The following is an 11,678-nucleotide window of genomic DNA, read 5'->3' on the forward strand; positions in this document are numbered from 1 at the left end:
CATCCTGAAAGAAGAAAGCCTCACCTTGGCTGAAAGACAGAATAGCTCAGAGGTAGTTTTTAGAGCAGCTGAAGTCCATCTGAGTTGATTTGCATGTTTAATTGCATTTCTTCACATAAGAATTCCACGAGACTGAATAACACAATTGATTTGTTTTGGAAAATTTGAACCTCTAGGCAGAGAAAGTATTAAGCTGTATGCTCTGTACTACTAATGTAGTAAGATTAGTGTACGTTGTCACTCTCTGCATTAAATGGGCACAGATGTCCATTACCAGGTAGACAATGATTTCTGTTCTCAGCATCAGGGCCTTGATTAACAGAGCACACACTGTGATTTTAAAAAGACTCAGAGAAGAGTCAAGAGATTTCTATACTGGAACTTGATTAAGTATTATGTCATTTTTATGGATTCCAAACACTATTTAGAGATCAGAGATGAGAAGACCAGTTTCAGTTGGAAAGTAATAAGATTGTTTTATGTCATTATCTTTTGTTAGCCATTAAAGTTTATTAAAGATGCCATAAGCTGCATTATTCCTCCTCTACTTGCAATTTATAGTGGCTGCACTGCCAGAATACAATTTCTCCTATAAAAGGAGAAAGCCCATGCAGAAATAAGTACTAATCCTGCTTGTTGTTGAATACATCTCTCAACATTACTATATAGGCAACATCTGATATCATAGTTCCAAAAATTAGCTTAGGTTCTGGATGACTTAAGAAACTCTTAATATTTCTGCCAATGAATCTATGGACAATGCAGCTTCAATTTCCACAATCGATGTAGTACTGCGTGCAATGCAAGACCAAAGCTCCAAAACCTGAGTATTGATATTTGTGTGCCTTGTTAGGGTTCATATAGATAAGGCTTTTTCCCACTATCGCATCCTGCGGGATTCTCCAGACACAAATCAACCGAACCAGAATAAAATCCATGAGTCTTTCTTCCTCCCCTTCAAAAGATGGCCTAGGTCACAAATGAATCTTTTTCGTACTCAGAACTCAGAAGTTCTGAGTATCTTTTTTGTACTCAGAACATAGCAGAAGTCTTTCAATCCCTCAGGTCCTTAGAAAGGAAAAACATACATTTCTGGTTTACTGGCTTGTTAGATTAATGGGAGTTCTTTTAAATACGCATCAAGTTTCTTTCCCTTTTTTTTTCTTTTTTTTTTTTTTTTTCATACCCCATTCTTAAATATCCCAACTCCTGCACTAAATGTTTGAGATTGCATATCTTAACTCTGCTTAAATTTATTTCTGCCTCACAACATAGTTTTGATCTATATTTTGCTTTTGCCATCTAGATGAAGACAGACTTTGTTACTTTCAGCCCCTAGGAGCTAACAGATAGATAAATCTTTACCAGGCCATTTCAGTCAGCTATCAGTCTGATATGGATCTGGTGTTTCTTTGGTGCATCTTATTTACTCACATCATATCTCCAACCCCAGATCAATGCCAGATTCTCCATGTGGAGCTTTCTGAACAGATAAAACCTCAGACTCTCCCTAGACTTTACTTCCTCACACAGATAGTGAAATCATGGCTTTATCAAGTCCTGTTTATTGCCTCTAATATTTGTCACCACCAAGACTTTTACATGCAAAGACCACTATTCTTGAAGAGTGCCCCTTTTACCCTTCTCACTTTTTCAGTAAGATCCCAATCACAGATATTAGCTATTAAGAAATACAGAAGGATTTCCCCATTGTTATAAAGCTGTTGTCTCAGCATATGTATACAGACTATCAGGTGGGAAAAGTAATTTATTTGAGCCAGTAATGGCAGAGACATAAGTTTCAGAGTCTAGAGGAACAATTTTAGCTAGTTTTGGCACTAGCTTTTTCCTGCTATTTTGCAACTTGCTAGTTGCAGCAGAAAATGAGGTAGATAAAAGGATGCGTGGTGTAAAATTTATTTAAGCAAGTTTTGCAACTTGGTTTGTCACTCTTATAAAGACAGTAATTCTCTGTTTTCATTAGGTAGCAGAAAACAAACAAACAACAACAAAAAAAAGGTGATTTCACTTGTTGTGATGCTGAAATTTACTTTAACCCCAGTAATTCAATTCTAAAGTTTTTCTCTTCAGAAGGTGAGAGTATGTCATTATAAACTGATATGAAACCATTATTCTTCTAAAACTTCAAGACAAGAGAAGATTTACAGTGCTGTTATACACACATAGGTATAAATAACAATGATTTTATAGTAACAGCTGAACACTACATATAAAACAAACATTCAGTGAAACAAAGAAAAAAGATTAATTTTACTAAAAGAAAGAAGCAGCAGACCTAAAGAATTGGTTCTTATCTGAGGCTAACACCACCAATAATCATTCATTAATAGATAATAGGAATCATTTGTTAAATGATTAGTCTATTTAGGAAGTTATAGGAAGCACCTGCTATGGTTTTCCCCCTAGTGAAGCCAGCAGCAAAGCTCTAGAGGAACCGCTGTTCCTAGGACCCCAGCACAAGAACGTGAGGTCTGCTGATGTTTAGGTGAAGTTCTATTAGGTGTCTTTTCTTAGTGGAAGCGTAAAATGAGAAAAGGAAAGAGACTACTGTATTCTGGTTAAGCGTGATTCTTGCTGATTCAGCTCTCGGACCTTTAAGTCACAAGTAGCAAAGCTGAGGATCACAGAAATGCACCTTAAAACCATGCAGACAAGTTGCAGTTAAAAACACAGGTGAGCAGAATGAGAAAGATGCTTAATATTTCAGGTATATGACAAGCTATTACAGCTTTCTGAATTTTTGTCTTTGAAACTTGATGTTGTGTATCTTTTCTGGGCACCTCTGCTTAGCTGCATTGCCATTGCACAACAAAACTTTATTGACGCTTGTCTGTTTTTGTTGCAGGCTTACTGGAAGATGGATACTACCCAGAGAGAAAAGCTGAAAAAATCCTTTTGGTGAGTACAGTGATATGATTAATTATCAGAAGTCATATTGACAGATATGTTGAGACAAATATGTGAGGAAGGAGAGACACGGAGCACAGATGATGTTATTTTAATTAAAACTGATTTACTTAAAGGAACTACAGCTTATCAAAAAGAAGTTTGTTACCCTTGGCCACTTTCTAAAGTGTGTTGAGAAATACAGAGGAGGAAGAAAGAGGTGGTTTTGGTTGTTTTTTGTTGTTGTTTGTTTGTCTGTCTTTTAAAGGTAATGTAACTCTTATGAGAGTAAGAGTAAGCTCCTTTGTGTCTGTCATAGTTTCTGTGGAGCCAAGTAGGAGACATTACTTTTGGAGCGACCTCTGCATTGCAAGGAAATGAGCCTACCTTCCCTTACTCAATATTTGCCATATTGGTAAAGGCAGCAATGATTTTCAAAATAAGAGCCTATTATTACAACTTTGAGGAAGACCCCCTGTTAAGTTCTTCACATAGATTTCATATGAATTTCATTATCTCAGAAGTCATCTTTTTCTTACTGTTTGCCTGGAATTCATTCTAGCTCAAAAATGAAACTACTTAATTTGGATACCCTTTCTCACATTTTTTCTGTGCATAAAGTGTGGACTTTGATAATCCTTGAGATTCACAAACTGAGTGCTATTGATAATATATGTGACGAACGCTCCTGTGTGATTTAACTTTTTGGAGCAAGCCACAGTACAAATGGCAAAGAAAATATTTTCTAATATGTAATGAAGTAGTGGGAAGTTCAGAATTTCCTAAATTAACTCTGTTGCACACAATTCTGAGAAAGATTTTCAGTCACAGGTAATAGTCTCATTTAGTCAATTTTTCAGATTTCTACATTTATCACCTTTCAGAAGAGTGATAGTATTAAGAGCAAGAAGCACTTCATCTTCCAGTTTATGTAACGTAGAATTTTCTTACTTTCCATTGCCTATCTTGGCCCTTAAAGGAGAATTTTCTTCCTTAGTTTTTAGTTCAAAAATGAGGAGGGAAAAAAAAAAAAAAGAAGAGAATTAGGTGTTAATTCCGTAAATTCTTTTACGTAAGACTGCTGCCAACTTAAATACATTGAACTAGACAAATATCCAGTCAAATCAACATAGTGAGGCTGAGAGAAATTCTGGATGGCAGCATATCTTTCTCAGAAAAATGTTTGAACACATTTAAAAAACATAAACATCAGCCAAAAAGTACTTTTTTGGTAGATATCTAAAATCAGAACTGCTACTTGTGATGGATATAAATACACAACGAAGATAATATGAATCACAGCAAAGGTAGAACTATTGATGAATTAAGTTATTGAGCTTTGAGACTTGTAATCTGGAGTGATGTTCATTGAATCATAGAATATCTGAAGCTAAATTCTACAGGGATCATGAAGTCCCATTTTTGGCTCCACACAGCACAGAGTAGAACAATCCCTCACACAGCTGGCAGTGGTGGGCCTGATGCACTCTGGGTTGTGGTTGGCCCTTTTGGCTGTCAGGGCATGCTGCTGGCTCAGGTTCAACTTGCTGCCAGCTTTAACTCTGATCTCTTTCTGCTGCACTGTTCTCCAGCCTCTCATCCCCCAGTCTGTGCATATAGCCGGGGTTGCTCCATTGCAGGTGCAGAATCTGGCACTTTCTCTTTTAGAGAAAAGAAAGCCCAGGTCTCTAATTTGTCATGATCTCTCTGTAGTCTCTCTTCAACAATTCCTCCTAAACATTGCAAACATAGTATGCACATGAATCCTATCTGCAGACAATTTAGAAAAACATTGAAGAGATCTGGCTCAAAAATGGAGCCCCAGGAAATCCTCATAGCAACTGGCACAGTGTAACACCACTTACTATTGTCTTTTGAGTCTGACTGGTCAGTCAATTGTTCAGCCATGCTGTTACGTACTTGTCTAGCTGCACAATGAATATTTTGTCCAGCAGGATACTCAAAGATGTTGTAAATATTGTCCTCACTACACATAGACTATAATTTAGACCTCACGTCAGCACATTCAAGCATCCCAAGAAGGGGAGAGAACAGTGTCTAATCATAATTTGAAATATTTTTAGTATCTGCCATTACTTTGGCTGATGAAGTCTAAAAATATACTTCCAGTACATCCTGTAATTACATGCAAACATTTTAATAATGGAACCAGAGTATATTTTCAGGATATTTCTCACTCCCTCTGTCTCATTTGTCTCTCTCTAGGGGCTATTATGCTTAGGGTTCCTCTGTACTCTCCCTATAATGGATCTACAATTTGTTGTTTTATTCAGAATTATGCAAGAAATTAAGTCAAATATTATTTCTGGTGCACATTTCATTCTGTAAGCTACACATACTCAGTAATTCATTCACTGTTAGAGCTTGCAGAACTTTCATGAACAGGGAGGAGTAAAACAGCGCTTGGACACTTGATAAGTGTGCCCCAAGGGTGATGTCTTAAACACCGAAGTATAGCAAAGAACAGGTACCTTTCAGGTTTCAAGACACCTGAAAAAGGCAGCTGAGCTGCAAGAAAAGCAGAGGGAAGTTGATCATAAAATGTTTAGTTGTATGATGACAGAGGCATTTATTTCAGATATGCCCATTCATGATATGTTAGTGCCTGCAGTTCAAATGCCTTATTCATTTGAAGTCAAGAAAATCTTGTAGGCAGAATAGATAATCTCAGGGCTAGTTCCAAACCTCATAAAGTTAATGAAATCTTTCCACAGATTTCCTTCAGTTAATGTTTGATAAGCATGGGTCATATTCACATAATCACAGTAAGTGACAAGCAACAATTGCTTGTATTTCTTGGATAAAAATAAAGTAGTAGATTTGCACTACTTACCATGATTTGCTTTGTGGCTTAATGGTAATTACAAACCACATCTCTCAAGCTCTTTTTCTAGATAAATGAGTTAGCATCCATTAAAGGTAACTGTGAATTCAGAGCCCATTTCCGCTGCCAATTGCTAATTTATATGCATTTTTCTAAGCTTTTTCCTTTGCTGTTAAGAATTTTCTGCCTTACAGGCTTTCAAAAACAACTTCTTAAATGAAGGGAATATTTGTTATCCTTCTTTTCAACCTTCACTGTTATTTTATGTGCTGATATAGAAGGGCTCAGCTATCTTCACAGTTGAGCTTGCTGTCCTGATCTGTGTAGCAGAGAATTGTTAAAATAGGGCACCTTGCTTCATAGAAAATGCCTCAGCTAGCTTGAATACCCTTAACCCAACTTGGTATGCCTAAAGAAATTGTGTATTAGAGCAGTACCTGTAGAACTGTTTTATCATATATAATTATAAACCAAACTGACCCTTAGCTTCTAATTAAGCATTAATTAGGTAAAATATACAGTGATTGTAAAACAGTGTTTTGTAACAAATCTAACTTTGCAGTTCCTATGCTCAAATAGTCAATTAGTTTGAGTATCTCTGGTTCAAGCTGTTGAGTTCATGTTTCTCCTAGCAACAGTATCAATATATAAAAAGTTTGAGCTCTGTGCAGGTAGACAGCAAACCACTTCATCCTGATTATTTTGATGAGTGCTAGAAACAACACAGTATTCTTCACAGTGATCTAGAAGCATTTCCTTGTTTTTTGTTCTTTGCTTTTTTTAATAGCAGAAAGGAGCACAAGCGGAAGAAGAAAATCATGTTAAAAATTTGAAAGCTGTGTATTCCAGGAATATAACTTTTGTTTAAAAAAAAAAAAAAAAAAATCAATTCCCATAATGAGAGATGATGTCATCACCCTGGAATTAAATGTAGCACAGAGCTTTTAAAATATTGCATAATTTGTTTCACCTTCTACAGGGGAAGTTCCGAAATATGATTTAATTCAGGGGCAGCCCTTGAGAATTACCAGAGCCATCAGATCCATTTCATCTCTGTTTTTATTGAGGAAAAATATTTTGGTCCATGACTTCCTTAAACAGTCCTATCTACTAGGTGTAGTAGATACACCAGTAGTCGTAGTTTCTGACAAACAGTCCTTACAATCACTCCATTTTAATGACTTAATTCAGCAAAGTTTACCTGATTTTAGGATTTAAACAGCAGTCTTAACATTCAATCAGTAGTCTTTTCACATCTATGTAGGTAACTCCGAAAGTAATGCCTCATTTATTTCCAAGGAAACTACAACAGGTAGAAAGAGCATAATGATAGTACTTGATAGAGCAAATTCTCAGCTACAAAACACTCTTTCAACACAGTCACCACTATCAGCTGTGTGTTTTCACCAAGGATGAACAAAAGCCTGCATGCTGTTCTTGTAACAATCTATACCAGTGAGGGTGACCCACTGTCACCACTGTGAAGCACCCCACCACCTCCTCACTGTACTCACATCCACTTTCTGGTGTCCTTCAGTGTTCAGCAAGCATCGATGAATGTCAATGGACACATTTATTCCACATGGAGGAATTCAATGACACGCCTTTGCTTCATACTCTTCATACACTCTTCCACATCAGACACCATCCTGTCAGATTGCCCCTCTGCTGCCATCTGTCGTGCAGCAACAACACGAGAAGGTTCAACCTCTGCGGCCATATCACCAACACCCACCTCTGATGTTATGTGACAACATCAATGAATAGGGGGCATTACTTTCAGAACAGCCCTCATATGCTACTCTTATATCAAGGATCTAAGGGAAACGAACCTGCCTCTTTCGACTTCTAAGCATTAAAGTTATGGGAAAACTATAAATTTGTCAAGTTTTTTGCATACTTAGTAATTCATCCACATCTTCTGAGACTTTGATAGCCTTTTGTTTTTCTACCTCTTCTCATTTGTGAATGACAAACTACACTGAAATGAAAGAAAACAGAATCAGAAATGTTTTTGAACTTAATTAATGGAAATGTTTTTAAGTTTGAATTCGTAAAACACACTGGAATTTTTTACCAGATTTTATCAAGTATTGGAGGTTAGGCAAGACAGACCCCAGCATCAGAGGAGAATTTGCTTATGGATTGTTACTGGGGTAAGTGTTGGATTACCATAGCTGTGAATTTCTTTTCAGTTATCTAGTTTTAATTTCTTATATTTCCAACTGTTGGATTTTTGAAGTAATAAATATAATAGTGTTCCTCTACCTCTATTCAATATTAAAGACTACAGATTTTTGATTCAGAAATCTGATTTTAATATATTAAAAACTTCAGATTTATGCTATCTATTCATTCATTGTACTTGAATGTTATCAAAAAATGCCTTACTGTCGAACTACAGTACATCAAGTATAAAATGAGATCCAAAGGGACTACGTAAAATTCCAGAATTTTTACAGTGGATACTTCAAAAATGCGAAAATAGATGAATTGTAATTATGGTAAGGGCTCCAGGTAATCAAAAGACAGAGGGTTTTTTATTTACTACACATTAGTGTGCATTTGCACATCACAGAAATACTGAGCATAAAGTGGAACATCAGGAAAAAAAAATAAGGGCATTGGGTCAGATCTCAGCTATCCAAAGGTTTTGCTTTCTAATGACAGGAACGTATTTATAAACATACCTGTGAAGTTTTAATTCTTCACCAGCATACCAATATTTCAGAAAGAAAAAGGAAAGAAGTCCAAGGTTTTTTTTTCTTCCGATTCTGGCAAGAGAGAAAAACATCTCTTCCTAAGTGTGACTGTTTTATTACACTTAAGAAGATATAAGTTTTAGATTATAAAGTCTGCAATCAATGCATTTTAGTTATGACATACAAAAACACAGTTCAGTTAGTGGTAGGTACGTTTTTGTCTGTATCTTTCTGCCTCTAGCATAAATTTTCTCTGAGTATGAGGAAAAAATGAAAGTTTATTTCAAAGGCAGCAGGAACTGGGAAAGCACAAATGATGCTGATGGGTGAAGTAATGGATCACTGCCTGCTCTGTGAACCTGAGCAATGTGTTAGTCTGATGTAAACACTTAAAAATTAATACCTGGAAAATGTAATAGTGTTTCATTGTAAGATACTCTATACTGAAATTAAATATTGATGTTTTCATATACATGGCTTTTATGAGTATACTGCAGAACTAGAGAACTGAGTGTTGTTATTCATACCAGGTGAATGACAGTTTTCAAGGAAAGGTTTGGCTGGGTACACTTTATTAAACTGTATTTCATTGCCATATTTTGAGCAGAAAAGAAAGCAACAGTAATCCAGTGATGTGAAGATGATAATGGAAAACTTGATAGCTGGACTGCTATGGTAATTAACTATGGAGCAGTTCATATTTTCCTTAAAGAATGAGAAGAGGCCCATCACGTCTTCTGATTTCCTGTTCTCTTCCCTCTCGAAAGGAAAGGGTTATTACCTGGGTTTGTGATGTTTTATGACTATTGTTGACATAGATATTCTTCAGGTTGGAGGCTGATGCTATCCTTATATTTTGTATTCACGCTCTTCAAAGAGTCTGTACCTGCATGTACTACTGTTCTTACTTTTAACCAGAGACTGGAAATGTTCTGAATTTTCTGAATCTGTCAGACTAAAGTCAATCTGCTTTTGATTTATGTTTTAATTCCTTCTACATTATAGATGTGCTATTAGCTTCTCTTTATTACTCAGTGCTCTCCTTGGTTACTCATAGGTAATGAGCTATTCTTGTCCCCAGTATGAGCCCCAGCAGCTTTTATGATTCTAAAATGTAGGCCTTTAGTCCAGCAACTGTATCGGTTTTAAGATTTTAATTATCAAATAGCAAAAAAAAAAAAATAAATAAAATAAAATAAAATTATTCATTGAAATGCTCGACTTTCTGGTAAGGCAAAAAATAAAACATAAAAATTACTGAATTAAATGAATAAAGCAGAAGGTTGTTCCTATGCCAAATTATCAGCCAATTCCTTATTTCTTATTTAAATGCTCTGCATACCAGCTTGGGGGGGGGAAAAAAAAAAAAAAAAAAAAAAAATGAAAAATTGGTTTTTGAAAAACTGAAAAATAATATCAGCCTTTTGTTGCTATTGTCATGAAAATTGCATTCTTCAACATTTCTATGTTCATAAGTTGATCTTTGGTCACAGAGTTTGTGATTGACACATGGTGGCTGAGCATTTATTTTGGAAGAGATGGATGCTGGGTTGTTATGCGTTCTGTCCACGTATGAATAGCAAAGTGTATGATGTATTTTTTTGTTGTTTTCTATAATTTAAAATCAAATACTCTGTGAGGAAAAAAAAATTGTAAAAGGGACTCTCAGATGGTGTAAAATGTGTTCACTCAGCTAATAGGGCATGAAGCTGACAGGGACGTGCTGACTTAAGTCAACTGAGGATGCAACCATTAGTGGTTACAGAAAAGTATAAAGACACATCACTATAATGTCTAAAAGTTCAGCATTTTATACTGCTTATAGAAATGCACCAGCTGCTGACAGTTAAGTTCTACTGGGTTGAAATTTAACTTAAGACATTGATTATTTTTGTGCATCATATTTGCAGTTTTTTATTCTATCAACAGCTGTAATGGTACTTTGAAGCTGTTGATTCAGTACTGTTTATAAGATATGGTTTTTTTGTAGCACAGCCTGTTTCAGATCAATAAAATATGAAGATAAGTGGTGATAAATGAGTACTTTCATAATGAATACTTTCATAAATCTAGCCTTATTATCATACTGGTTTATTGTGTTTGTCCTTCAGAGAACAAACGAGATACCTCATCCTTTATGTCTAGTAGCATGGCTATAGTTCTTTGCACTACAAAATACACCTATATCAGATTTCTTATTAAGGGGATTATCACAGAAGCACTGTGCTATCTGGCAAATGAATCATAGACCTAAGAATTTATACTATTACTACTCTTACTAGAAAATCCATTTAATCCATGCGTTCCTGTTTTCCTGTCAACAGAAGGGAACGCTTATTTAATCTCTCACAGACTGATACAAAGCTTAATCAATACATACAGCATTCTACCAGTGTTAGTTCTTGTTTGGATCACTAAAGCTTCAACAGTTTTTCCAAAAACCTAGAATTTAGGCTTGATAGTGACATTTGTGTTTAGAAAAAAAGTATATCTAAACCATCGATTTTAAACCTACAGCTTTTATGTTAGATGGATACTTATTCATGGGAAAAGTAACCCAGCTTTTACGCATAGAACTTGCTGAAAAGACCGTATCTGTCTAAATATGTACTAATACCAATCTTTGCCCTGTCAATAAAATGTTATAGAGGCAGATTAATTCTTATACTTAATTATCTTTTAATTTCACTGAGGTTTTCTCTTTTTTCTTTCCTCTGCTTTCACCTCATTAGTCATGATCAAAGTGTATTCCTCTTAATAGTTCCTTAATGTGATGCTTTGATCACATTTTTCTGACTAATTTGAAAGTCTGTTAACTGAATTACAACTGAGACTGTGTATTTGAAGTTTTTGGATTCATTTTCCTTAGGCCATTTTACTCTGTTATACCCAACATTTGTTGGGATGTATTACAGCTTCATGGGAGCCCTGTTGCACTGTGCTTCTGCTAGAAGAAGGAGACACCTTTGATAAAAAGCAAATCGTGCATCTCCAGGAACATGATTTGCCCTTCTGTGGGCCAAATGTTTCTCAGGTGATTTCTATCAACTAGAAAAGGTGTTGATGGCAACCAGGGTCTGAAATTAGGAAATCTATTCAAATTCCTGGAAGTAACTAGGATAAATTTGGTTTGTGTTTTATAAATTTACACAGCATCACAGACACCCAGAATCATAGGGGCTGGAAGGGACCTCTGGAGAGCATTTAATCCAGCTCCCAGTTAA

At 35.7% G+C, this 11,678-nt stretch overlaps 1 long non-coding RNA gene across 1 annotated transcript; it reads left to right on the forward strand.

The window, feature by feature from the left end:
• The first annotated feature begins 2,410 nt into the window (after positions 1-2,410).
• Positions 2,411-10,985, forward strand: LOC125691929 (uncharacterized). The gene is made up of 4 exons (XR_007376347.1): positions 2,411-2,694; positions 2,867-2,919; positions 7,833-7,908; positions 9,062-10,985. It is a non-coding gene; the product is annotated as an uncharacterized LOC125691929 (long non-coding RNA).
• The last annotated feature ends 693 nt before the right edge of the window (positions 10,986-11,678 follow it).

This window comes from Lagopus muta, chromosome 4 (genome assembly GCF_023343835.1).
Source record: "Lagopus muta isolate bLagMut1 chromosome 4, bLagMut1 primary, whole genome shotgun sequence".
Classification (NCBI taxonomy): domain Eukaryota; kingdom Metazoa; phylum Chordata; class Aves; order Galliformes; family Phasianidae; genus Lagopus; species Lagopus muta.